Source organism: Poecile atricapillus, chromosome 19, assembly GCF_030490865.1.
Source record: "Poecile atricapillus isolate bPoeAtr1 chromosome 19, bPoeAtr1.hap1, whole genome shotgun sequence".
NCBI lineage: Eukaryota > Metazoa > Chordata > Aves > Passeriformes > Paridae > Poecile > Poecile atricapillus.
The window spans coordinates 3720737-3744363 of NC_081267.1; the positions used below are offsets into that span (position 1 = coordinate 3720737).

Sequence of the window (23627 nt, forward strand, 5' to 3'; positions counted from 1 at the left end):
TCACTATTAAAAACTCAGAAATCTCAGTTAGAATAAAACAGTATTTCTTGTCACTTGAGGGACAAAGAGGGTTGAAACTAGAAATAGATAGATTGTTAAATAAGGGACTATTAGAACCATGTATGTCACCTTTTAACACACCCATACTGCCAGTAAAGAAGCCAGATGGAACTTATTGTTTGGTACAAGATTTAAGAGAAATTAATAAGAATTTAATAAACGTACAGTGGCACGGTTCCCTGTAATAGTAAATTCGTATACATCATTAAGCAAATTGGGACCTGTCAGTCTATAGTACAGTGTTATAGATTTAAAGGATACATTTTGGGCCTTGGTCTCATCTCTTGATGAGACTAGTTGAAATTATTTTACATTTGAATGAGAAGATCTAGACACAGAAAAGAGACAACAACTGAGATGGACACTATTGCCTCAGGGATTTACAGAATCTCTCAATTTATTTTGGCAAACATTAGAACAGAATTTACAGGATTATCAGACAGACTCAGGAATGACCTTGATACAATATGTGGATGATTTGCTTTTAGCTGGAAAGAGGAGGAAGATGTAAGGAGAGAGAGTATTAAATCGTTAAATTTCCTGGGTTTAAAAAGATTGCAAGTATCTAAGGCAAAGCTCCAATTTGTGGAAAAGAAGTAAAATATTTAGGCTATTACTTTAGAAAAGGGGAGAAAAAATAGACTCTAAAAAAATACAAGGAATTTTGTCACTACTTATTCCTAAAAATAAAAGACAGATACGTCAAATCTTGGGATTAACAGGGTATCGTAGATAGTGGATTGAAAACTATAGTAGTAAAGTATAATTTTTATATCAAAAATTGACACAGGAGGGAGTAATAAAATGGAGTTTAGAAGATACAGAAAAATTCCGGGAACTACAAGAAAGTTTAATTCATGCTCCTGTCTTGAGTCTCTCAGATTTAAAGAGACCCTTTTACTTGTTTGTAAATGTAGAAAATAAGGTCACCTCTGGAGTCCTAACTCAGGAGTGGGCAGGGAGGAAGAAGCTAATAGGGTATTTATCAAAGATCTTAGACCTTGTGAGTAAAGGCTGGCCAGCCTGTTTACAAGTAGTAGCAGGATGTACCTTACTGGTAGAAGAAGCTAGCAAAATCACCTTTAATAGCAATTTGAAGATAATGTCCCCTCATAACATTCGGGGTGTGCTACAACAAAAAGCGGAAAAATGGATTTCAGATGCTAGACTTTTAAAACATGAAGGAATTCCAACTGAAGCCCTAAACTTAATATTAAAAACCACAACTGTACAAAACCCGGCTGCCTTTTGTATGGAGAACCTGAAAGTAAATCTTTGACACATGACTGTATAACTACAATTGAGGAACAAACCAAAATTAGACTTGATCTGGAAGAAGAGGAATTAGAAAGCGGAGAAAAGCTGTTTGTGGATGGGTCCTCCAGAGTGATAGAAGGAAAAAGGAAAACAGGCTATGCTATAATAAGAGGACCTGATATTCAAGTTTTAGAATCAGGTCCATTAGACAAATCTTGGTCAGCCCAAGCCGGTGAATTGTATGCAGCATTAAGGGCATTGAAATCACTAGAAGGAAAGGAGGGGACAATATATACAGATTCCAGATATAGTTATGGGGTGGTGCATATGTTTGGTAAACTGTGGGAAGACAGAGGTTTAATAAACTCTCAAGGGAAAGATTTGGTTCATCAAAAACTTATAATTGCAGTATTAAAGGCTCTGAGAAGGCCCAAGAGGTTAGCAGTGTTTTATTTGAAAGGACACCAGAAGGGAATAGACTTGAGGAGTAGAGGAAATAATGCTGCTGATTAGGAGGCAAAACAGGCGGCATTACAAACAATGGTCATAAAAGAAAAAAAAAGGGAGGGACAGGAAGAAACTTTAGAACATAAGAATAGTGACTTAAGAAGTAGATTTACTGAGGAAGAAAGGCCAAAACTCCCAGAGACAGGAGCAATAGAAAACTCAGAGGGGAGATAGCCTCTCCCAGATGGCCGGGAAGTACTACCAAAAGCCATAGCTCAAAGAATATTAGAAAAATACATCAAAGAACACATTGGGGAGCACAAGGGTTAATAGATTATTTTGCAGCAAAGTATATGAGCACAGGTATTCGAAACTTAGCTAAGCAAATTACTAGAAGCTGCCTCCCATGTTTAAAAACAAATAGGAAAAATCTCTGAAAATTACCTTATGGAGGGAGACCCTTAGCAAAAGACCCTTTGCAAATATTCAAATTGACTTCACAGAACTACCAAAGGTAGGAAGATTTAAATACTTCTTGGTCTTAGTGGATCTTAGTAGATCAAAATCCTAGTGGATTTTCTACTCAGGTCTTTGCATAAGCACTTTCCTCTGGGTTAAAGGGGATCCTTTGTTCCCAGGAATTTAATTTTTGTTTAACCCACTCTTCGGTTGATCTAAATATAGGCCAAAATACATTCTTTGAAATTTCTTTTCCTCTCTATATTACTACACAATAATTACTACACAAAATCATTTTTGCCCTATCTTTATTTTTTGTCCCCGGGAAATGTTTCCAATTATCTAGTATAAAACTCAACGGACTATCTTTAGGTATCGGTGGGAGTTTAACAGGTACAGGAGGCTTGCTCTTCCCCTGTCCCATTCTTCCGGAGTGCCTTCAATCGCACAATTCCTTTCGCTTCCCCTCGTTCGTACCGCTCTTGCTCGGGGAATCCAGCTGCCGGTCCCCCTCTCAGACACACACACACTCACCACACTCCGGGATCCCGACCTCGCCCAGACGGATCCCCGTTATACTCACGCGTCCCACGTCCCGCGTCTTCGTCCGGACTCTGTGCACAGAATTTAAGGGGTCGACCGGTCTCCCTTTTGCTTATTGCCTTAATTTTAGGTTCATCGGTGCAATTGAGGCAGGAACCGGCCCCCCCGGGCCGCTAAACCTTAGAGCGGGGCGCCCCCCGGAAGTGCCGATCCGTCCTACAGATTGCATCCGAGTCACGGGCACCAAATTGTTATAAATTCACTCGAGAGAGTGTTAAAGTTTAATAAAGGGAAGTTTTATTAATTATAGCAAGCAAGCAATAAGCAAAAGACAGCGCTGGACAGCCGGGAAGCGATCCCGCTTTTCCATGGCCGTGCTTCCGTTTTTCGTGTGTCTCCTTTTAATCAGTCCGGCTCTCCGGGCTCTCCGGTGACGTGTCCTTCCTCGGGTCTTTCTGCGCATGCGCCTTCATCGGTCTAGGGGTCCGATCGTTCGGTCTTTACCTTATCTTCCTTTAACTTTTCTTCACTGTTCTCTGTAAAGGCTTAGCTCAGTAATTTTTTGGAATGCAAGGAATCTTAGCAAGGACATGATAAACGTCAGTAGCTATACAAGCATCAGTTACTATGCATACGTAAGTAACTATCGTAAGTAAGTAAGGGGTAAATAACAATCTTGATTTTACAGAACATAACATTACAGGATATCATATCTGCATGTTTAGTCGAACAAAAGGGTCTCTGTTTATCACATTTAGGGCGCGGGGCACGGCAGGAGGTTTGGGAGTGGAACTGTGTTCCGAATGGCTCAAATAGCACGAGGGATTGAGCGGGAGATGGGGTTAGGGAAGAAGTGGAGGAGGGAGGAAGAGGGGGAGCAAGAGGAAGAGGAGGGACAAAGGAGGATCAGGGAAAGGAGAAGGAACCACGAGGTCCAGCACTCCCTCAATTCACAGCCGCCTACCTATGGGATCATCACACCCCATCCCACAGGTGACCGGGGAGGGGGACCTCAGCCAAGATATTTTAGGTGCTCCCTATTTTGGGCTGCTTGAGGGGACGTTTGGAGAATGAAGAAATCCAAACCTGAGCAGAAAATGCCCCTTGGGGGTAAATTGGGGGTCCTGGCATCCCTAAGTGGGGAGCTGGTAACCGGGGGAACATTTTGGATTCTTGGCACTCCCAGCAGCCTGGGGAGGGCAGGGACTGAGTAGACAGAGGACCCCCAGTGCAAGAGTGACCCCCAGCAGCTGGGACAGGGAGGAACCCCTGAACACCAAAGTGGAGAGACCAGAGACGGCGAACTCCTGGGAGACATTTTCAGGGCTGAATCTTGGTGTTTGGGAGGTTTTTATGGACTCCAGATGCCCGGTGACTTCTGGAGATGGACTTGGGTAGAGGGACCTTCAAACTCAATGTGCTCATCCCCTGTTCGCCCCAAACCAGGATTTCCCATTCCCAAATCTTGCCTGGATGGAGAAGGAGGCTGCGAGGAAGAGGAAGATGCCCCAGGACACCCAGGCAGGTGAGGAGGAAGTCAGTGCCCCTTTCCCCCTCTCTCCTGCTCCATCTCCCAGCCCAGCATGGCCCCCGGCTGCAGGACAACCCCGCTGCCGACGCCGTCCTGCCGGGGACGCACTGGGGGGATCTCCTTCCCCTTCCCTCTGGCACGGAGGCAAATCCCATCCTCTCCTTGTCCTTCCTCCCCCAGACAAGGAGCTGAGGATGGAGACCAGGGAGGACAAATCCCCACAGCAGAACCTCATGGAAGAGGCCGTTTTGAGCAGCTCCATGGCTGAGGAATGTAATGGGGAGGAAAATCTGCAAAGATCCCGCAGGAGGAGGGGCTCCAAACCCATCCCAGGGTGCTCTGAGGAGGAAAGACCCACCCTGTGCCGGGAAGGTGGCCGGAGATCCAGCCGGGGCTCTGAGCTGGTGGTCCATGAGCAGCTTCAGGATGGGGAGAAGCCCTACAAGTGCTTGGAGTGTGGGAAGAGCTTTGGGCAGAGCAACAGCCTGATCTGCCACCAGATGATCCACACTGGGGAATGGCCCTATGAGTGTGGGGAATGTGGGAAGGGCTTCAGCTTCAACTCCCAGCTCATCATCCACCAGCGCATCCACACTGGGGAGAGGCCCTACGAGTGTCCTGAGTGTGGGAAGAGGTTTCACAGCAGCTCCACTCTCCTCAGGCACCAGCGGATTCACATGGATGAGAGGCCCTTCCGCTGCCCTGACTGTGGGGAGGGCTTCAAGTGAAACTCCAACCTCATCACCCACCGGCGCATCCACACTGGGGAGAGGCCCTACAAGTGTGGGGAATGTGGGAAGAGCTTCAGCCAGAGGTCCCACCTCACCATCCATCAGAGGATCCACACCAGGGAATGGCCCTATGAGTGTGGGGAACGTGGGATGACCTTCAGCCGGAGGTCCCAGCTGACCATCCACCAGATGATCCACACTGGGGAGAGGCCCTACGAGTGTCCCCAGTGTGGGAAGAGGTTTCAGACCAGCTCCACTCTCCTCAGGCACCAGCGGATTCACACGGATGAGAGGCCCTTCCACTACCCCGACTGCAGGAGGGGCTTCAAGCAAAACTCCCACCTCATCAGGCACTGGCGCATCCACACTGGGGAGAGGCCCTATGAGTGTCCCCAGTGTGGGAAGAGCTTCAGCGAGAGCTGTCACTTGAGCAAACACCAACGGAGGCACCGGTAAGGGAAGCTCTGCAAATGCCCCAAAGTGCAGGATGAGCTTTCTCCACAGCTCCAGCCTCATCCCCCCTTGGAGGACCAACATAGGGCAGAGACCTGGTGATCCATGTTCCCTGTAATCCATGATGGGAAGACACCTGTCCCTTTTCTTGCCCGTGGCAATGACATGATTTGGGATCAAAGAATGTGAGAGTGTGATCATGGCCCATTATATTCAGTCCCACCTCAGGTCACTGCCAGGGGCAGGAAAAGGACTCCCTGTCTCTCACCAGAGGAGAAGGGTGTCCTTTCCTGGCAGGAGGAAATACGTGGCCAGGAAGAGCCGGTCGATGACATTTTAGTTTTCCCTGTAAATAGATTGTCTTATCTTTTCTGTTATCCAAATTGTTTCTGTACCTATTTGTTCCTTATCCCATTGCTGTTCTCAATAAATTGTTCTTATCCCAGCCTGGGATCTTTGCCTTTTCTGCTTTCCATGGGAGGTGGGAGAGAAGCGAGCGGCAGAGCCGTATTAGCAGGAGCAGGAAATTGAGGAATGCCATTCCTGAAGCCCAGCCCATGGAAACCGAGCATCCCAGCTGGTGCCAGGCCTGGTTGCCATGGGCAGCAGCCTTGGGAGCGGGTCCCTGGCTGGGGGCTGTGGGAACCTCTTCCCTCTGGTGCCCAGGGACAGGAGTGGAGGGAGCGGCTGGAGCTGAGGCGGGCAGGTTTAGGCTGGATGTGAGGAAAAGGTTTTTCCCGCGAGGCTGCTGGGGCACTGAACAGGCTCCCCAGGGAAGGCTCCCAGCTCCAGGGCTGGGTGAGCTCCAGCAGCGTTTGGCCAGCGCTGCCAGGCCCAGGCTGGGATTGTTGGGGTGTCCTGTGCAGGGCCAGCAGTTGGACTGGAGGATCCCCATGGCTCCCTCCCAACTCAGCCAATTCTGTGGCTCTGTGATCCCATGAGCCTGGGGATGGGACTGCAAATGGTTGCCATGGCAACGGGCTCTGGCTCCAGGCCTGAGCTGGTGTCCATGGCAACCACCCCTGGCATGGGGCCATAGCAACAGGGGCTGTGATGGTTGTCATGGAAACAGACCACAGCAGGGAGACAGCTCTGGCCAGGAGCAGCTCCTGAGCACAGCCCAGCAGGGCTGGGGCCCTGCCAGGGCAGCTCAGGGACACGAGCAGGCCCAGACAGAGCTCCCAGGGGCTCAGCACTGGCAGGGGCTGTGGGATGTGCCAGAGGGGGCTGTGTCCCAGCAGCACCTCTGTGGCTGTGTCCTGGAGCCCCAGAGCAGCTGTGATGTCAGAAAGGGGCTGTGTGACAGCTCCGAGTGGGTTGTGTGAGGTCACAGACGGGGCTGTGACATCACAGAGTTTGTTGTGTGACGTCACTGTGCAGCTACAGCATCATAGAGGGGACTGTGTGACATCATGGAGAAGGCTGTGACATCATGACATGGCTGTATGACATCATAGCGCCATGGATGACATTGGCGGGCAGCAAAGAGCGGCGCCAATGGCAGGGCCGGAGGCGGCTCTGGGGGCGGGGCCGGGGCTGTGGGCGAGGCCGCAGCGGAGCAGCGCGATGGCTCCAGCGCTGGGGCCGGGGGCGCTCCCGGGGGGCGGCGAGAGGTGAGGGGGACCCCCGGCACCGGGACTCTTTGATCGCCCATTCCGGAGCGCCGAGGGGCCCCTAAACCCCCATTCCTGGGCGCCGCCATCCCACCGAACCCCCATTCCCGGCCGTGGGTCCCACCCTGCACCCCCTTATCCGGCACCAGGAACGCCTGCACCCCTTTCCCGGCCATCCCGCCTCTCGCAGCCCCCAGAGCCCCCTTCTCCTTGATCCATTTACCCCCCGGACCCCCATTCCTGCCTCTCCCAGCAGCCAGCCCCTCCTTTCCTCAGCACTGAGGACACCCGGGACCCCTATTCCCAGCCATCCCGGCTTTCCCTGCCCTCTCCTGGCAATGGGGACACCGGGGACCCTTGGAGCTCCCTTTCCTGGGTACAGGAACGCCCTGAACTCCAGCCATGCCACATCTAGCCAGCCCTAGCCTCCCCTCTTGTCAGTCCTGGCATCCCCAAATGCCCTTCCCGGCTCTCCCCGTTCCCCTTTTCCTTCAGCTGTGACCCCCCCGATCCCAAATCTCCAAATGTCCCCCCAGTTCTCCTCTCCCTGCGTTCCCTGCACGCGGCGCTGTCGGAGCCTGGCCCGGGCTTCCCGCAGTCCATGTCCATGGGGTCCCTGGCTGGGATCCCCTTCCAGCGCCGCCGCAGCGAGCGGGGCCGGGCGGAGCCGCAGCCCCGGGGATGGCGGCCGGAACCGAGCCGGGATCTTGGGATAGCCAGGGCTGGGATACTGGGATAGCCAGGGCTGGGATATTGGGATAGCCAGGGCTGGGATCTTGGGATAGCCAGAGCTGGGATCTTGGGATAGCCAGAGCTGGGATATTGGGATAGCCAGAGCTGGGATATTGGGATAGCCAGGGCTGGGATCTTGGGATAGCCAGGGCTGGGATATTGGGATAGCCAGGGCTGGGATATTGGGATATCCAGGGCTGGGATCTTGGGATAGCCAGGGCTGGGATATTGGGATAGCCAGGGCTGGGATATTGGGACAGCCAGGGCTGGGATATTGGGATAGCCAGAGCTGGGATATTGGGATAACCAGGGCTGGGATATTGGGATAGCCAGGGCTGGGATATTGGGACAGCCAGGGCTGGGATATTGGGATAGCCAGGGCTGGAATATTGGGATAGCCAGAGCTGGGATATTGGGATAGCCAGGACTGGGATATTGGGATAGCCAGGGCTGGGATATTGGGACAGCCAGGGCTGGGATATTGGGATAGGCAGGGCTGGAATATTGGGATAGCCAGAGCTGGGATATTGGGATAGCCAGGACTGGGATATTGGGATAGCCAGGGCTGGGATATTGGGATAGCCAGAGCTGGGATATTGGGATAGCCAGGGCTGGGATATTGGGATAGCCAGGGCTGGGATATTGGGATAGCCAGGGCTGGGATATTGGGATAGCCAGGGCTGGGATATTGGGATAGCCAGGGTTGGGATACTGGGATAGCCAGAGCTGGGATATTGGGATAGCCAGAGCTGGGATATTGGGATAGCCAGAGCTGGGATATTGGGATAGCCAGGGCCGGCACAAGGAGCGGCACCGGCACGGGGCCAGCGAGGAGCTGCAGATGCTGCAGCAGCGGCACAGCCAGAGCGGGGCTGAGCGGGGGGAGCCGGGGCTGGGGGATCTGTGGGGCTGCGATGGCAACTGTGGCACCACCATGGGGATCCCTGAGATCCAGGCTGAGGGATTAACAAATTCCCTGGCTCACAGCTGCAGGGAATGTCTCCGGAAATATGTCAGATATGGGCGGAAGGTGCTGGAGTGTAAAGGTGGGGAGGGCAGAATTCCCATGGGAATATGGGAATGGGAATGTGGGATTTGGGAGGGCAAATCCATGGATGGGAAATCCATGGAAATTCCATGGATGGATCTCAGACATCCCATTCCCATGGGACGTCCAAGGATGGATCCCACTGCTGTCCCATTCCCATGGGAATTCTGTAGATGGATCTCACTGCCATGCCATTCCCATGGAATTCCATGGGCAGATCTCCCCATCCCGCAGCCATGGGAGCTCCAATCCGGTTCCCCCCAATCGCATCCTGGGGGTTGCCCTGTTCCTTTCCCTCCCCACCCCCCCACAAGACTCCTGGGGGTCCCCCCATGACCCAATCCGGTTCCCCCCAAAATTCTTCCTGGGTCCCCCATCATCCCCCTATAACAGGAATTCCTGGGAGTCCCCCCGTGTCCCCTCCCCCAGGACTTTGGGGGTCCCACCCGTCCTGTCCGTGCACCCCCAGATTTCTTCCACAGCCCCCCTGTGATGGTGGAGGGTGGGGGCCGAGTGCTGGTGCCCCCCTGCCTGCAGCAGATCCAGCGGTGAGGGCAGTTCAGGGGGTCCCTCAGCATTTGGGGTCCCTGGGATTTGGGGTAACCCCCCCGGGCCCTCCAGGATCTCCCTGAACACGCTGACGCTGCCCGTGCGCAGTGAGAAGGTTCAAACCTGGCACGGGGTCCCCAGCACTGCCACCCGCATTGCCCAGGTACCCCCAAACCTGCCGAGAACCCCCAAACCCCCCGGGACACCCCAACCTCCCCTGATCCCAAACACATCCCTGGATGCTCCAAAAACTCCCCAAAACTGCAAAACCCCATACAGACATTGAGAAGGTTCATACCTGGCATGGGGTCCCCATCTCCATCACCAGCAGGTTCCCCAAAACCACCCACCCCTAAAAATGTCACTTAAAGCCGTCATGATCCCCCCCTCAAAAGGGGTTTGTGGAGCTGCGGCCGCACAAACACCCTAAAATGGGGAGGAAAAAACACCCCTGTAGTGGTGGGATCCCCCCCAAAATACCTCAGAAAGATAAAAACTTCTCTTGAGAGGGGCCTGAAGACCCTGAAAGGCCCTGGAAGAGGGACAAGATCCCCTCCTCTGCTGGGGCCTCCCCGAGCCGGGAACTCTCCCGTTCCTGCACTCGGGGGAGCCCCGAACGACGGCGGCTCCTGGGCTGAGCCCCCCCTCAGCCGGGGCTGCGGGGGGAACTGGGGGGGCTGGGACGGGGCTTGGGGGTCCTGGGGTGAACTGGGGGACCCTCAGTGCTCCCACCTCCCCCTGTTCCCCTGTCCCGCCCCGTTCCCATTGTTCCCCCAAACCTCCGCTGCCCCCAGCTCGGTTTGGGAGGGACCCAGCCCTTTCCCATCGTGTCCCGGCCCGGCCCCGCTCACCCGAGGGCTCCGAACCACGCCCAGGGACAGAGGAGGGACAGAGGAGGAGGAAGAGGAGGAGCAGGAGGAGGAAGAGCTGGAGCAGGCAGAGGAGGCTCCACGTGCGCTCCCCGCTCTCTGGATCTGCAGCTCCTTCGGGACCATCGCCCCCCATCCCGCAGGTGCCCGGGGAGGGGGAGCTCGCCCCAAATACCCCGGGGCTGCCTGGGTTTGGGGTTTTTGGGGGGGATGTTTGGGGATGGCAGGGCTCCAGAGCCGAGCCGCAGATGCTCCTCGGGGGGACACCGGGGGTCCCCGGGAGGTGTTTTTGGGGGGTCCCGGTGGCGGCAGAGCCCCGGCAAAGGGGCCGGGGGGATGCGGGTCCGGCACGGCCGGGAAAGAGGTTCGGGGCTCCCGGTGCCGGCAGTGGCTGCTCCCAGCATGAGCCCAGTTGCTCCCCCCGTGTGGTTTCAGTTTCCTCGGCAGCAGGATGAGCCAAATCACTCCCAATCATTCCCTATTAGGGTACAGCTTGTCTCCATTTTTCCCAAATGTTATCCCCATTTTCCCACAATTTTATCCCATTTATCTCAAATTTTCCCCGTTTTTATCCCGGTTTTATCCCATTTTTTCCATTTTTCCTCATTTTATCCCGTTTTCATATATTTTTTCCCCATTATTATCCTATTTTTTTTATTTTTCCCTAATTTTCACACATTTTTCTCTTTTTTACCTCTATTTACTCCCTTTTAAACTCATTTTCCTTAATTTTTTTCTTAATTTTTCTGATTTTTTTCCTATTTTTTCTTGCATTTTTACTCAATTTTTTCTCCATGTTGTCCTAATTTTTCCCAATTTTTTTCCCATTTTTAATCTATTTTTTCCCCATTTCCCCATTTTACCCTCTTTTTGCTCTATTTTTCCCCGGTTTGTTCCCCATGTTCTCTCCTGTTTTCCCCATTTTCTTCCATTTTTCTCCCACTTTCACTTCATTTTTACCATTTTTATTCCCATTTTCCCTTCATTTTTCTCCCAGTTTCCCTCATTTTTTTCCCCATTTTTATCCTGGTTTTATCTCATTTTTCCATCTTTTTATCTTTATTTTCGTCCATTTTTTCTCTCCCATTTTTCCCAATTTTTCCTCCATTTCCATCCCATTTTTCCCTATTTTTATCCCACTTTTTCCCTATTTTTTTTTACCATTTTCACTGCATATTCCCCCATTTTTCTCCCAATTTTCCTCCCATTTTTCTCTCTTTTCCTGCATTTTTTTCTAGTTTTCCCCAACTTTTTGCCATTTTTCCTCCATTTCCATCCTACTTTTCCCTATTTCCCCCTAATCTTCCCCATTTAATTATCCCAAAAATTAATATTTTGGGGGGGAAAAATAGAAATATTGTCGGGAAAAAAGGGTGTTTTGGGGGCAAAACTCCATGAATTTGAATCACAGCTTTCCCATGATTTTTCCATGATTTTTCCATGATTTCCAGCCAGAAGGAGGCGTGGGATTCCTCCAAACATTCTGGAAGCTGGAAGAGGACCAGACCATCTACCTTCCCAAAAATCTGGAGCAGCTCATCCGCAATTCCACCTTTCCCCACTCCCTGGATTCCCAGGTCTGGAAATTCTTCTACGACCTCCCAGGTAGGCAATTCCTAAAATTCCATTTAAAAATGAGATAGGGGGATTTCATCCTGTTATTTTCCTGATTTTTTGCATTATTTTCCCCAATTTTTGTCTCTATTTTTTTTTTCTTATTTTTTCCTGATTTTTTCCTCATTTTTCCCTGAATTTTTCCCAGTTTTTTCCCAGTTTTTTCCTGATGTTTTTGTTTTTCCTGGTTTTTCCTCTTCTTTTCCCAAAATTTTCTGTCTTTTCACCAACTTTTTCTCAAATGTTTCCGTAATTTTCCTGGTTTTCCCCATTTTTTTCCCAATTTTTTCCCCTGTTTTTCCCATTTTTTTCCTGATTTTTCCCCAATATTTTTAATTTTTTTTTTCTGCTTTTTTTCCCTGATTTCTTCCAGGTTTTATTCCATTTTTCTTTTCCTGATTTTTTTTCCTCATTTCTCACAATTTTTTTCACATATTTTTCAAATTTTTTTCCTGATTTTTCTCTCTGATTTGTCCCAGTATATCCCCTTTTTTTCCTAATTTTTCCTGATTTTTTCCTGTTTGTTTCCTAGATAGTTCCTGGCGTTTTCCCAATTTTTTCCCCATTTTTCCAAAAATTTTTTCCCCGCTTCCTTTTACTCATTTTTTCCTTGACTTTTTTCTTTGTTTTTTCCCACTTTTTTCCCGGTCTTCATCCTCTTTCTTTTCCTGATTTTTCCCTGTTTTTTCCCAATTTTTTCCCTAAATTTTTTTCTTGATTTTCCCCCACTTTTTCTGGATTTTTCCCTCTTCTTTTCACCATTTCTTCCTGGTTATTCCCCATTTTTTTTCACAATTTGTCCCTGATTTTTTCGTGTATTTCCTAAATTTTTACTGATTTTTCCTGATTTTTCCCAGGTTTCTTCCCTCTCTTTTCTCAATTGTACCCAATTTTTTCTCAATCTTTTTCCTGATAGTCCCGATTTTTTCTTGATTTTTCCCGATTTTTTTTCATTATTTTTTTTATTTTTGTGGGGGTTTTTTTCAAAATTTTTTCATTTTTTTTCTCAAACTTTTCCTTGATTTTTGTGTTTTTTCCTGTTTTTAATCCCATTTTTTCCCCTGATTTTTCCCTTTTCCTTTCCCTAATTTTTCTGGTTTTCCCCATTTTTTCCTGATTTTTTTCATTGTTTTTTTCAGATTTTTCCAGATTTTTTTATCCTTTTCCTGTTTTTTCCCTGGTTTTCCCCTGATTTTTCCTTTTTTTCCACATTTTTTTTCTGATTTTTTCCCAATTATTTTCCTGATTTTTTTGCAATTTTTTCTCAAATATTTCTGGTTTTTCCTTCATTTTTCAAATATTTTTCCCAATTTTTTCCTGATTTTTCCTGATTTTCCCAGGGTCTTTTTGGCTTTCTTGTCCTGATATTTTCCCTCATTTCTCACAATTTTTTACAATTTTTTTCATGTATTTCCCATTTTATCCTGATTCTTCTCTCTTACTTTCCCAAATTTTTTCTAGCTTTTTCCCAATTTCTTCTCAAATTTCCCAAGTTTATCCCTGATTTTTCCTGGGTTTTATCCTATTTCTTTCCAGATTTTATTCCTCTTTCTTTTCTGGATTTTCCCTGATTTTTCCAAGTTCTTTCCTGATTTTCCCAGGTTTTTTTCCTGATTTCCCCAATATTTTTTCCAAATTTCCCTGGTTTTTCATGATTTTTCTTCTTTTCCTATTTTTTCCTGATTTTTTCCCCATTTTCTCCTGATTTTTCCCGATTTTTCCCAGATTTTTTCCACTGTCTTTTCCTGATTTTTCCCCAATTTTTTCCCATTTTTTTCCTTGAGTTTTCTCTTTTTTTCCCCCAAATTTTTCCTGGTTTTCTCCAATTTTTTATCAAATTTTCCCCTGTTTTTCCCAAATTTTTCCCAATTTTTTCCTGATTTTTCCCTGATGTTTTTGGATTTCATCCTGATATTTTTTCTGTTTTTTCCCTGAATTTTCCCTTCCATTTTCCTTGAATTTATCCTGGTTTTTTTCCCATTTTTCCCCAATTTTCCAGCTTTCTACACACTCCCAGCATGATCGCAGTAACTCCCAGTCTGATCCCAGTCACTCCCAGTATGAGGCCAGTGGCCCCCAGTTGCTCCCTGTCAGTTCCAGTATGACCCCAGTAGCCTCCAGTGTGATCCCTGGGACTCCCTGTCTCTCCCAGTGTATCCCAGTCAGCCCCAGCACGCTCCCAGTCATTCCCCGCTCCTTCCAGTTCCTCTCAGCATGATTCCAGTTGCTCACAGCCACTCCCAGTCAATCCCAGTATGATTCCAGTCACCCTCAGTGGGATCCCAGTCTCAGCCAGCAGGAACCCAGCTGCTCCCACTGTGATCCCAGTATGATCCCAGTTGAGTATGATCCCAGAATAGTTGTAATTCTTCCCAGTTCCTACCAGTATGATCCCAGTTGTCCCTGGAATAATCCCAGTCCATCTCAGCATGGTCCCTCTCACTCCCAGTTTCTCCCACTGTGGTTCCAGCTGTTCCCAGTATGGTCACTGTCACTCCCAGTATATCCCAGCTGCCCTCAGCATGCTTGTGCTCATTCCCAATCATTCCCAGTTAACCCAGTACGGTTCCAGTTACCCCAGTACAAACCAGTCCCTGCCAGTGCTGCCACTCCTGGGATCCCCCAGCCCTCTCTGTGTTCCCCCCTCCCACATCTCCCCAGAGGAGCCCCAAGGGCTGGCAGTCCCCAGCCAGGGTCCCCAGCCAGCCCCAGGTTGGATCTGCAGCCCCCAATTTTCCCAGTTTCCCTCTCCTTTTCCCCGGGCCGGGTTCCCCCCGTCCCCAGTGGGTGGGAGCAGCGGAGAGCCCCGCGCTGCCCATCCCGACCTGTCCCGGCTCCATCCCCGCTCCTGCCGTGGGCTGTGAGGGGTTCGGGAACGGGGCACCGAGGGTGTCGCTGCTCCTGGGGGAGGAGGAGGAGGGATGGAAGAGGAGGGATGAAGAAGAAGGAGAGAGAGAAGAGATGGAAGTAGGAGAAGGAGGTGGGGTTAGGGAGGAAGAGGAGGAGGAAGGATGGAAGGGGAGGAGAGGGAGGAAGAGGAGGGACAAATGAGGATCAGGGAAAGGAGAAGGAACCACGAGGTCAAGCACTCCCCGAATTCATAGCCCCTCACCCCCCCATCCCACAGGTGACCGAGGAGGGGGAGCTCAGCCAGATATCCTGGGGTATCCCTGGGTTGGATTTTTTCAGGGGGGATATTTAAGAATTAAGGACTCTAAAGCTGAGCGGAAAATCCTACTTTGGGGGACATTGGGGGGTCCCAGCATCCCTAAGTGGGGAGATGGAAACAGGGGGAACTTTTCAGATTCCTGGCACTCCCAGCAGCCTGGGGAGGGCAGGGACTGAGTAGGTGGGGAACCCTCAGTACAAGCGTGACCCCCAGCAGCTGGGACAGGGGGGAACCCCTGAACACCAAAGGGGAGAGACCAGAGATGGGGAACTCCTGGGAGGCATTTTCAGGGCTGAATCTTGGTGTTTGGGAGGTTTTTATGGGCCAGTTCTCCGGGTGAAGCTGGTGACTTCTAGAGATGGACCTTCAAACTGAAGATACTCTTCCCCTGTTTTACCCAAACCAGGATTTTGCATTCCCAAATCTTGGCCCGATGCAAAAAGAGGCTGCGAGGAAGAGGAAGATGCCCCAGGACACCCAGGCAGGTGAGGAGGAAGTCAGTGCCCCTTTCCCCCTCTCTCCTGCTCCATCTCCCAGCCCAGCATGGCCCCCAGCTGCAGGACAACCCCGCTGCCGACGCCGTCCTGCCGGGTACGCGCTGGGGGGATCTCCTTCCCCTTCCCTCTGGCACGGAGGCAAATCCCATCCTCTCCTTGTCCTTCCTCCTCCAGACAAGGAGCTGAGGATGGAGACCAGGGAGGACAAATCCCCACGGCAGAACCTCATGGAAGAGGCCATTTTGAGCAGCTCCACAGTGCAGGAATCCAATGGGGAGGAAAAGCTGCAGAGATCCCTCAGGAGGAGGGGCTCCAAACCCATCCCAGGGTGCTCTGAGGAGGAAAGACCCACCCTGTGCCGGGAAGGCGGCCGGAGATCCAGCCAGGGCTCTGAGCTGGTGGTCCATGAGCAGCTTCAGGATGGGGAGAAGCCCTACAAGTGCTTGGAGTGTGGGAAAAGCTTCAGCCAGAGGAAAACCCTGATCCGCCACCAGATGATCCACACTGGGGAATGGCCCTACGAGTGTGGAGAATGTGGGAAGGGCTTCAGCTGCAGCTCCCACCTCATCATCCACCAGCGCATCCACACTGGGGAGAGGCCCTATGAGTGTCCTGAGTGTGGGAAGAGGTTTCAGACCAGCTCCAATCTCCTCCAGCACCAGCGGATTCACACAGATGAGAGGCCCTTCCGCTGCCCTGACTGTGGGGAGGGCTTCAAGCAAAACTCTCACCTCATCACCCATCAGCACAGCCACACTGGGGAGACGCCCTACGAGTGTCCCCAGTGTGGGAAGAGCTTCAGAAACAGCTCTAATTTGACCATTCACCAGAGGACCCACACTGGGGAACGTCCCTATGAGTGTGAGGAATGTGGGATGACCTTCAGCCGGAGGTCCCAACTGATCATCCACCAGATGATCCACACTGGGGAGAGGCCCTACGAGTGTCCCGAGTGTGGGAAGAGGTTTCCAACCAGCTCCAATCTCCTCAGGCACGAGCGGATTCACACGGATGAGAGGCCCTTCCGCTGCCCCGACTGCAGGAAGGGCTTCAAGCACAACTCCCACCTCATCAGGCACCGGCGCATCCACACTGGGGAGAGGCCCTATGAGTGTCCCCAGTGTGGGAAGAGCTTCACCCAGAGCTCTAGCTTGACCAAACACCAGCGGAGGCACCAGTAAGGGAAGCCCTGCGAGTGCCCCAAGGGCAGGAAGAGCTTTGTGCACTGCTCCAGCTCCATCCCCCATCAGAGGCCCCACATTGGACAGAGCCCTGATGATCCACGTTCCCAGTGATCTGCATTGGGAACACACTGAGCTGGTGGTCATTTTATTTTGTTCCGATTATCTTTTGATTCATCTTCATCCCTTTAAAACAGTGAAAATTGGGGTAAAAGTCTACAAAGTCATCAAAGGCATCTAGAGCCTCACATTTTACTAGTGCTTCAAGGTAATCTGGTATTCAGGGAAATACTTAGGGGTTGTGGGTGTATTTGATGGAGTTTTCTCCATTTTTTGGCACTCAAAGCAATGAGAGTTTGATCTGTCACCTCAAAACCACTCAATGCCACTGAAAACTGCGCAGTCCCACTCAAAACTATTGGATTCCACAACTCCTCCGGGTGTGATGCCTCAAGTTTTAGCTTTCATAAATTTCTTAAATTTCATCTCTTGCACTGTCTAGGTTTGTAGTTTTGAACTTCCTATTAAGTGTTAGTGAGCTCTCTTCACAGAGCAGGTAGACAAAACCATTCCTTTTCTAGCTTGATACCAAGGACAGCCGTTATAAGTTTCAGGCCCAAAAGCATAAACAAGGGTGGACTGAAGAGAGATAACAAGAAGGACAGGACTTTGTCAACTGAAGCTGTAATTGGACAATGAACCCCAATCTGCAGATGGACCTAAACTTCTAAAAATGTGAGAAATCGTGATGAGTTGTTTTATTGGTTTTTTTTTTTTTTTGACTATTTTTTGCTCCATTTTGTGTGTAGCCCTGGCCAGGCTCTTGTACTGCCCAAGGTGTATCCTTTAAGGCCATTTAATAAACTTTATTCTTAACTCTGTCCAGCCTCTGTTCTAGGTCAGCCTTCTGAAGGCATCAGGTGGAATGGGGTTGGAAGGGGACTGGGTGAAGTGGGATGGAGATCAGGAGGGGTGAGATGGGCATTGGGTGGGGCAGGATGGTTGGGATGGAGTTTGGGAGGTGTGAAATGGGGGAAATTTGGCTTGGGAAGGGGGTCTTGATGTCCAGCAGTGATGGGATGGGTTGGGACTGGGACTGGGGATATGGGGTTGGGTCTGCAATGAGACAGCCAAATTTTGGGGATGATGAAGGGAGGGTGTGTCCATTACTGAGTGAGGTTTTGGATATTCCACATTCCTGAAGAGATTTTGGGTATCTCACATTTCTGAGGTGGTTTTGGGGCACTCCCCAGCTCTTGGGGTGTTCCTGAGAGCAGCTCCATGGAGCTCCATTGCCAGGGATGGTTGCCATGGGCACGAGCTCAGAGCTGTAGCCAGAGTGCGTTGCCTCGGTGCTGGAGAGCAGAGAAATGATGAATGGCCCCAGACATCTCCAGGGTGTGTTTGGGGGGCAGAGCAAGTTCTGCCTAGGTGGGTCGGTCACTGCCCCAGCCCAGCCACTGCAGCCTCTGCTCCAGCCCCAAAGTGGCTGCCAAGCCCCTGGCACCCCAAAAACCCCAGCTGGGAGAGGGAGCAGAGCAGGTGAGGCTGTGACACGGGTGTGACACTGACATGTGCCACGGCCCTGGAGCTCACAGCAGCTGAGATGGCACTGGATCCAAGGCTGACTGTGGATCTCTGTCCCTCTCTCTCTTCTCCTGACTTCCAGTTTTCAAAATCTGGATAGCTTGAAGTTGGATGGGTTGGACGAGTTGGCTCAGTCTGTGCTTAGTGAAGTGATTTCCTCTAATTGCATGCAGATTTATGATTTCCCAAGTACCTCATTCTCTAAAGTTTGCAGCTGAAAGTTTGTTTCCCATCCTCCTGAGAAGTTTGTTGTTTTCTCCCATGCACTGCCCGAGGGGATCGAGGTACCTCAGGTCCCTTTCCAGCAGGGCCCGAGCGAGCTTGGGGCACAGCACAGGGAACTGCAATGCTGAGCCAGCCCTGGCTGGGTTGGAGGAAGCAGAAAGGCCAAGCCCTGAGCCCAGGCCTGACACAGCAGGGCCTGTCCCTCACGGGTGGCTCGGGGCTCTTTGTGGGGCAGTGGGATGTGAGGGGCAGCAAGGACAAATGCCATAAACCTGCAAGCCCTGCCAGCCTCCTCAGGGAGGGCTGAGGGAGGAGCAAAGACCTTCCTGGGGCTGTGCCCTGCGCCAGGAGGGATTGTGCCAGTGGAGTTGACCCTAAATTTCTTCTCCCAGGCAACTTTAGGACATGGAACGTGGAGAAGCCAGAGCCAACTCTCAGCTTTCCACAGTCCTCCAGTAGAATCCTGTGTGGGGAGCAGCCTGGGAGCAGGGTTTGTGTGTCAGGGGAGGGGAATTCAGAGCCCTTTTCTCCCCCATAGCCTGAGGGTCTGCATTTTAAATGGCCCTGCAGCTGCCAAAGGGGCCTTTTTCACCCAGCTGAGAAGAGTTCTGCTGATAGCCTGTCCTAAACCTGTTTTTCCTGCAAATGTGCCTATGAAGCCTCATTTTTTGCATCCCCAGGTCTTGTGTGCATGCAGGTTTCTCAACTGAAGCGTAGAACAGCTCTGCCAGGTAGGAGCTCTCTTTTTCGTGGTGATTTTTTTGTTGTTTTTTTTTTATAATTATCCCTCTGTCAGCTCTGGGCAGAGCTCTGTAACTGTGTGTGACACTTGTCTGTGGCACTGTGGGGATGGCCAAGGGGACCTTCCCCGAGCTGTCTGCAGAGGAATCCACAGCAGCCCAGGCCGGGGGTGCTCAGTGGCCGCTCAGTTCCGCTGACTGGACGCGGCTCTGGACGCTTCCCTTGGAGCATCTCCAGGGAGGGAACGCTGGGGCTGCCCCGGCTGTGGTGTCACTGCCAGGGGAACGCTGGGGCTGCCCCGGCTGTGGTGTCACTGCCAGGGGAACGCTGGGGCTGCCCCGGCTGTGGTGTCACTGCCAGGGGAACGCTGGGGCTGCCCCGCTCCTGCCCCACCCCATCAGCTCTGCCAGCGCCTCCAGGGGACACAAAGGCTGAGCCAAAGGGTGAGAGTTGCACAAGGGGCTGAGCTGGGATCTGGGACCCATTGGGATCATGGAGTCCAGCCCCCGGCCCTGCACAGACACCCCAACAATCGCAGCCTGTGCATCCCTGGCAGCGCTGGCCAAAGGCTCCTGGAGCTGCGGCAGCCTCGGGGCCGTGCCCATTCCCTGGGGAGCCTGGGCAGTGCCCCAGCCCCCTGTGGGGGAAGAAGCTTTTGCTGATCTCCAGCCCAGCCCTGCCCTGGCCCAGCTCCAGCCGTTCCCTCGGCTCCTGTCCCTGCTCACCTGGGCAGAGATCAGAGCTTGCCCAGAGAAGCTGTGGCTGCCCCTGGATCCCTGGAAGTGTCCAAGGCCAGGTTGGAAAGGGCTTGGAACAGCCTGGGATAGTGGAAGGTGTCCCTGCCATGGCAGTTGATGGAATGATAAGGTTCACTTAAGATTTAAGGTATCTTCCACCCCAAGGCATTCTGTGATTCTGTGATTTTGGGAGAGATGCTGAAGCTCTGGCTCAGCTTTATCTCAGCAAATGTCTGGACCCAGCAGCAGCCATGGGTGGGATCATCTCCTCCCTCTCGCTGTGGCTGTAACTCACCCAAGGGCAGTGTCATAAATTAAATTTGGACAACTAGGTCTATTGAGTTTACAGCAGTTTAATAACAAGAAAAAAAATGATACAATTTAGTGAATTGAATACAAGAATCCAATTTAATAAAAGAATACAATTTAGTGGATTGAATAGCAATTTGATATAGAAGGAATACAATTTAATAAAATAGTACAATTTAGTGAATATTGTTATAAATACACTCGAGAGAGTGTTAAAGTTTAATAAAGGGAAGTTTTATTAATTATAGCAAGCAAGCAATAAGCAAAAGACAGCGCTGGACAGCCGGGAAGCGATCCCGCTTCACCGCGGCCGTGCTTCCGTTTTCCGTGTGTCTCCTTTTAATCAGTCCGGCTCTCCGGGCTCTCCTGTGACGTGTCTTTCCTTGAGTATTTCTGCACATGCGCCTTCATCGGTCTAGGGGTTCGGTCGTTTGGTCTTTACTTTATCTTCCTTTAACCTTTCTTCACTGTTCTCTGTAAAGGCTTAGCTCAGTAATTTTTTGGAATGCAAGAAATCTTAGCAAGGACATGATAAACGTCAGTAGCTATACAAGCATCAGTTACTATGCATACGTAAGTAACTATCGTAAGTAAGTAAGGGGTAAGTAACAATCTTGATTTTACAGAATATAACATTACAGGATATCATATCTGCATGTTTAGTCGAACAAAAGGGTCTCTGTTTATCACAATCCCCCCTTTTTCTATTCCCTACTTTTGTTCGCTAAATCTTTGCAATTCTTTTTTACTTAGTTCTAAATAATCTTCGGTTTCTGCCTCATTTAAGGTGAGCTGCTTCTAACTTGCTTTTTACAATGTTAATAACTTTATTAAGAATGCAAGGGCTAAAAGTAAGTCTTAAGATTAGTAAAATTAGTGGTCCTGCTGTAGTAGATAGTAAAGTTGTTTGCTAGGGAGAATAATTAAACTAGGATTCGTACCAACTCTGTTGCATTTGTTCTTTCTTTCTCTTTTCCTGTTCTTTCTGTGATTTGGCCATGGTTTCTCTTACTATCCCGCTTTTATTTACATATACACAACACTCTTCTTTAAGTGTAGTACACGGGCCCCCTTGTTGTAAAAATAATAAGTTTAATCCTCTTCTATTTTGCAAGACTACTTCAACCAGTGAGTCTAAGGAGTCTGTGAGGTCTTTTATGGATTCATCAATTCTTCTTAAATTTTCATCTACTGAAATTTTAAGCTCTTTAAGCCCCTGGTGTTGATTAACTAAGGATGCTACACCTGTTCCTAATCCAGCTCCTTTTATGCTTAGTAATACGGCTATTGTTAATACTGTGAGGGGTTCTCGTTTTACCAAATGGTGTTCTGAGTTTTGGTATTGTGTATACATATATTCTTCAGAATGATAAATAATTTGGGGAACTATTATAACTTGTATACAAAATTCATAGGTTTCATTAAAGGCTGTTACAGAGACACATGGGGTTACTCCTAAAGTGTTACAAACTCATTTAGTATTAGGTGCTGGAATCAGCTACTGAGCTGGCTTGCGAGGGTCATTAATCTGTATTTTTGTCTGACATAAGTGTTTCTTATCTGGGGGCACATTTCCCACACATTTCCCTTTTCCAGTGACTCTAGATAATGTTATTCCTGGAGTGTTTTCCCTTTCCGATTTCCATAAACAGGCAGCAGGATTAGTGCCATTTACTCTTTTTGGTTCTGCTGTGGAGCCTATGGCCTCATAAAAGGGTGGGTTAATGTTATAGCATAACCAACATTCTCTGGTTAAATTTGGGTGTGAATCATTTAATACTTTAAAGGTAGCTTGCAATATTTTCCAAAGAACTTCATTTCCATATTCTTGGGGTGTTTCTACTGTAGTTGTTACTTGTGTGCTATTTTCTAAATTTTCTGAATAGTTACTCTGATCTCTTACTTTGGGATCTATTACTCCCCACACCACTGGATTTGGTCCAACAGATCTCGAATCATGTGGAACCATTTCTTTCTTTATAAGAATGTGCACTCCCCGATCTTTTCTGGGTTCCCATACCCTGAGACCCCAGGTTCGTCCCAGTAACCACCCAGGGTCTTGGGACTGTGTAATATTGATGTAATGAAATTTACATTCCAGTATATGTTACTTCCCCTGAGGGGCCTATCCAGGGCTTTATACATCCATGTGGACCCTGTTCAACCTTTAGATACTTATCTGGGTTCTGTACTTTCCACCCCATGGAAATTGTTTCACAGCCCCAATATCTACAGTAAAATTCCCCAGGATAATTACAATATCCTCTGCCTGGATTAGAAGCTGGGCACATATATAGTACTCGCCGGAGCGGGATATTACTAGTACTCTTCCATTTAATAAGAGAATCTAGTGTAACTTGAAAGCTAGGGTTTCCAGAGGCGATCTGTGATTGGATAATAGCCTGGTCTTCCCATCGAATTATAGACCAATTAAAGGGTTCGTGAGTCTTACCTATACAAATGTCAAATGTGCTAATTAAGATTGTAAATGTTATTAACTTCTTTAATGAGCATTAGCTTCCCCTGCTATAATAGAGGCTTTTCTTTTGTATAGTGTTAGTTTTGATTTTCTAAAAATTATTTCGCTGGGTTGTATCATTTCCATTCTTGTGGCATTTCCAGGTCTATGACCTTTTGGTCCCATGTATATTGGAGTGTTTCCTTCCACAGTTTATTACTCCTCTGCCTCTCCCATCGTCGACCCGGTTGCCACGGGACACGGGGTGTACCATCTTCTCGGCAGCAAGAGTATTCTTCGGGAGGGAAATTACTCCTTCTCTTATTAATTCTTTGTATGTATTTTTCTCAACTTTTATGCTTTACTAAAGGGGTATTACACCTCAATTCCTGGAGACACTGTCTGCACAACTCAGCTACTATATTTACTATAAAAGGTGCAGGTTCGTTTGGATGGTAATAATACAAGGGGTTAACTCCTCTGGCATAAATAGTCCACCACTCCTCTGATTTTGTCTCAAATTTTTTATTTTTGCTCGTATTCTAATTATTAAGGGCCAATCCGTGAGTTTTCTCTGGGCAGTGTAGCAGGATCTACACACCCCTCTTAGTGGGTAGCCTCTATGACAGTGGGTCCACTAATGTTCTTTACATATTATACATTTAAAACAAACAAAAAGATAACAATTCTGACATAAAGTACAGCCTATTTTAACACTTCTATTATATATTTCTTTACTACTAGATGGGGGTATTTTATATTCTATATAAAAAATCTTTATGAAATTTACTCTTTATAAGTTTTTAAGCCGGTTAAT

The 23627-nt window shown here is 49.3% G+C and overlaps 2 pseudogenes; one reads left to right on the top strand and one right to left on the bottom strand.

Annotated features, from left to right (window-relative positions):
* LOC131586325 (uncharacterized) overlaps positions 1-23627 on the bottom strand; it is a 1027770-nt pseudogene that overhangs the window by 656679 nt on the left and 347464 nt on the right.
* LOC131586220 (zinc finger protein 135-like) lies at positions 4131-16753 on the top strand (annotated as a pseudogene).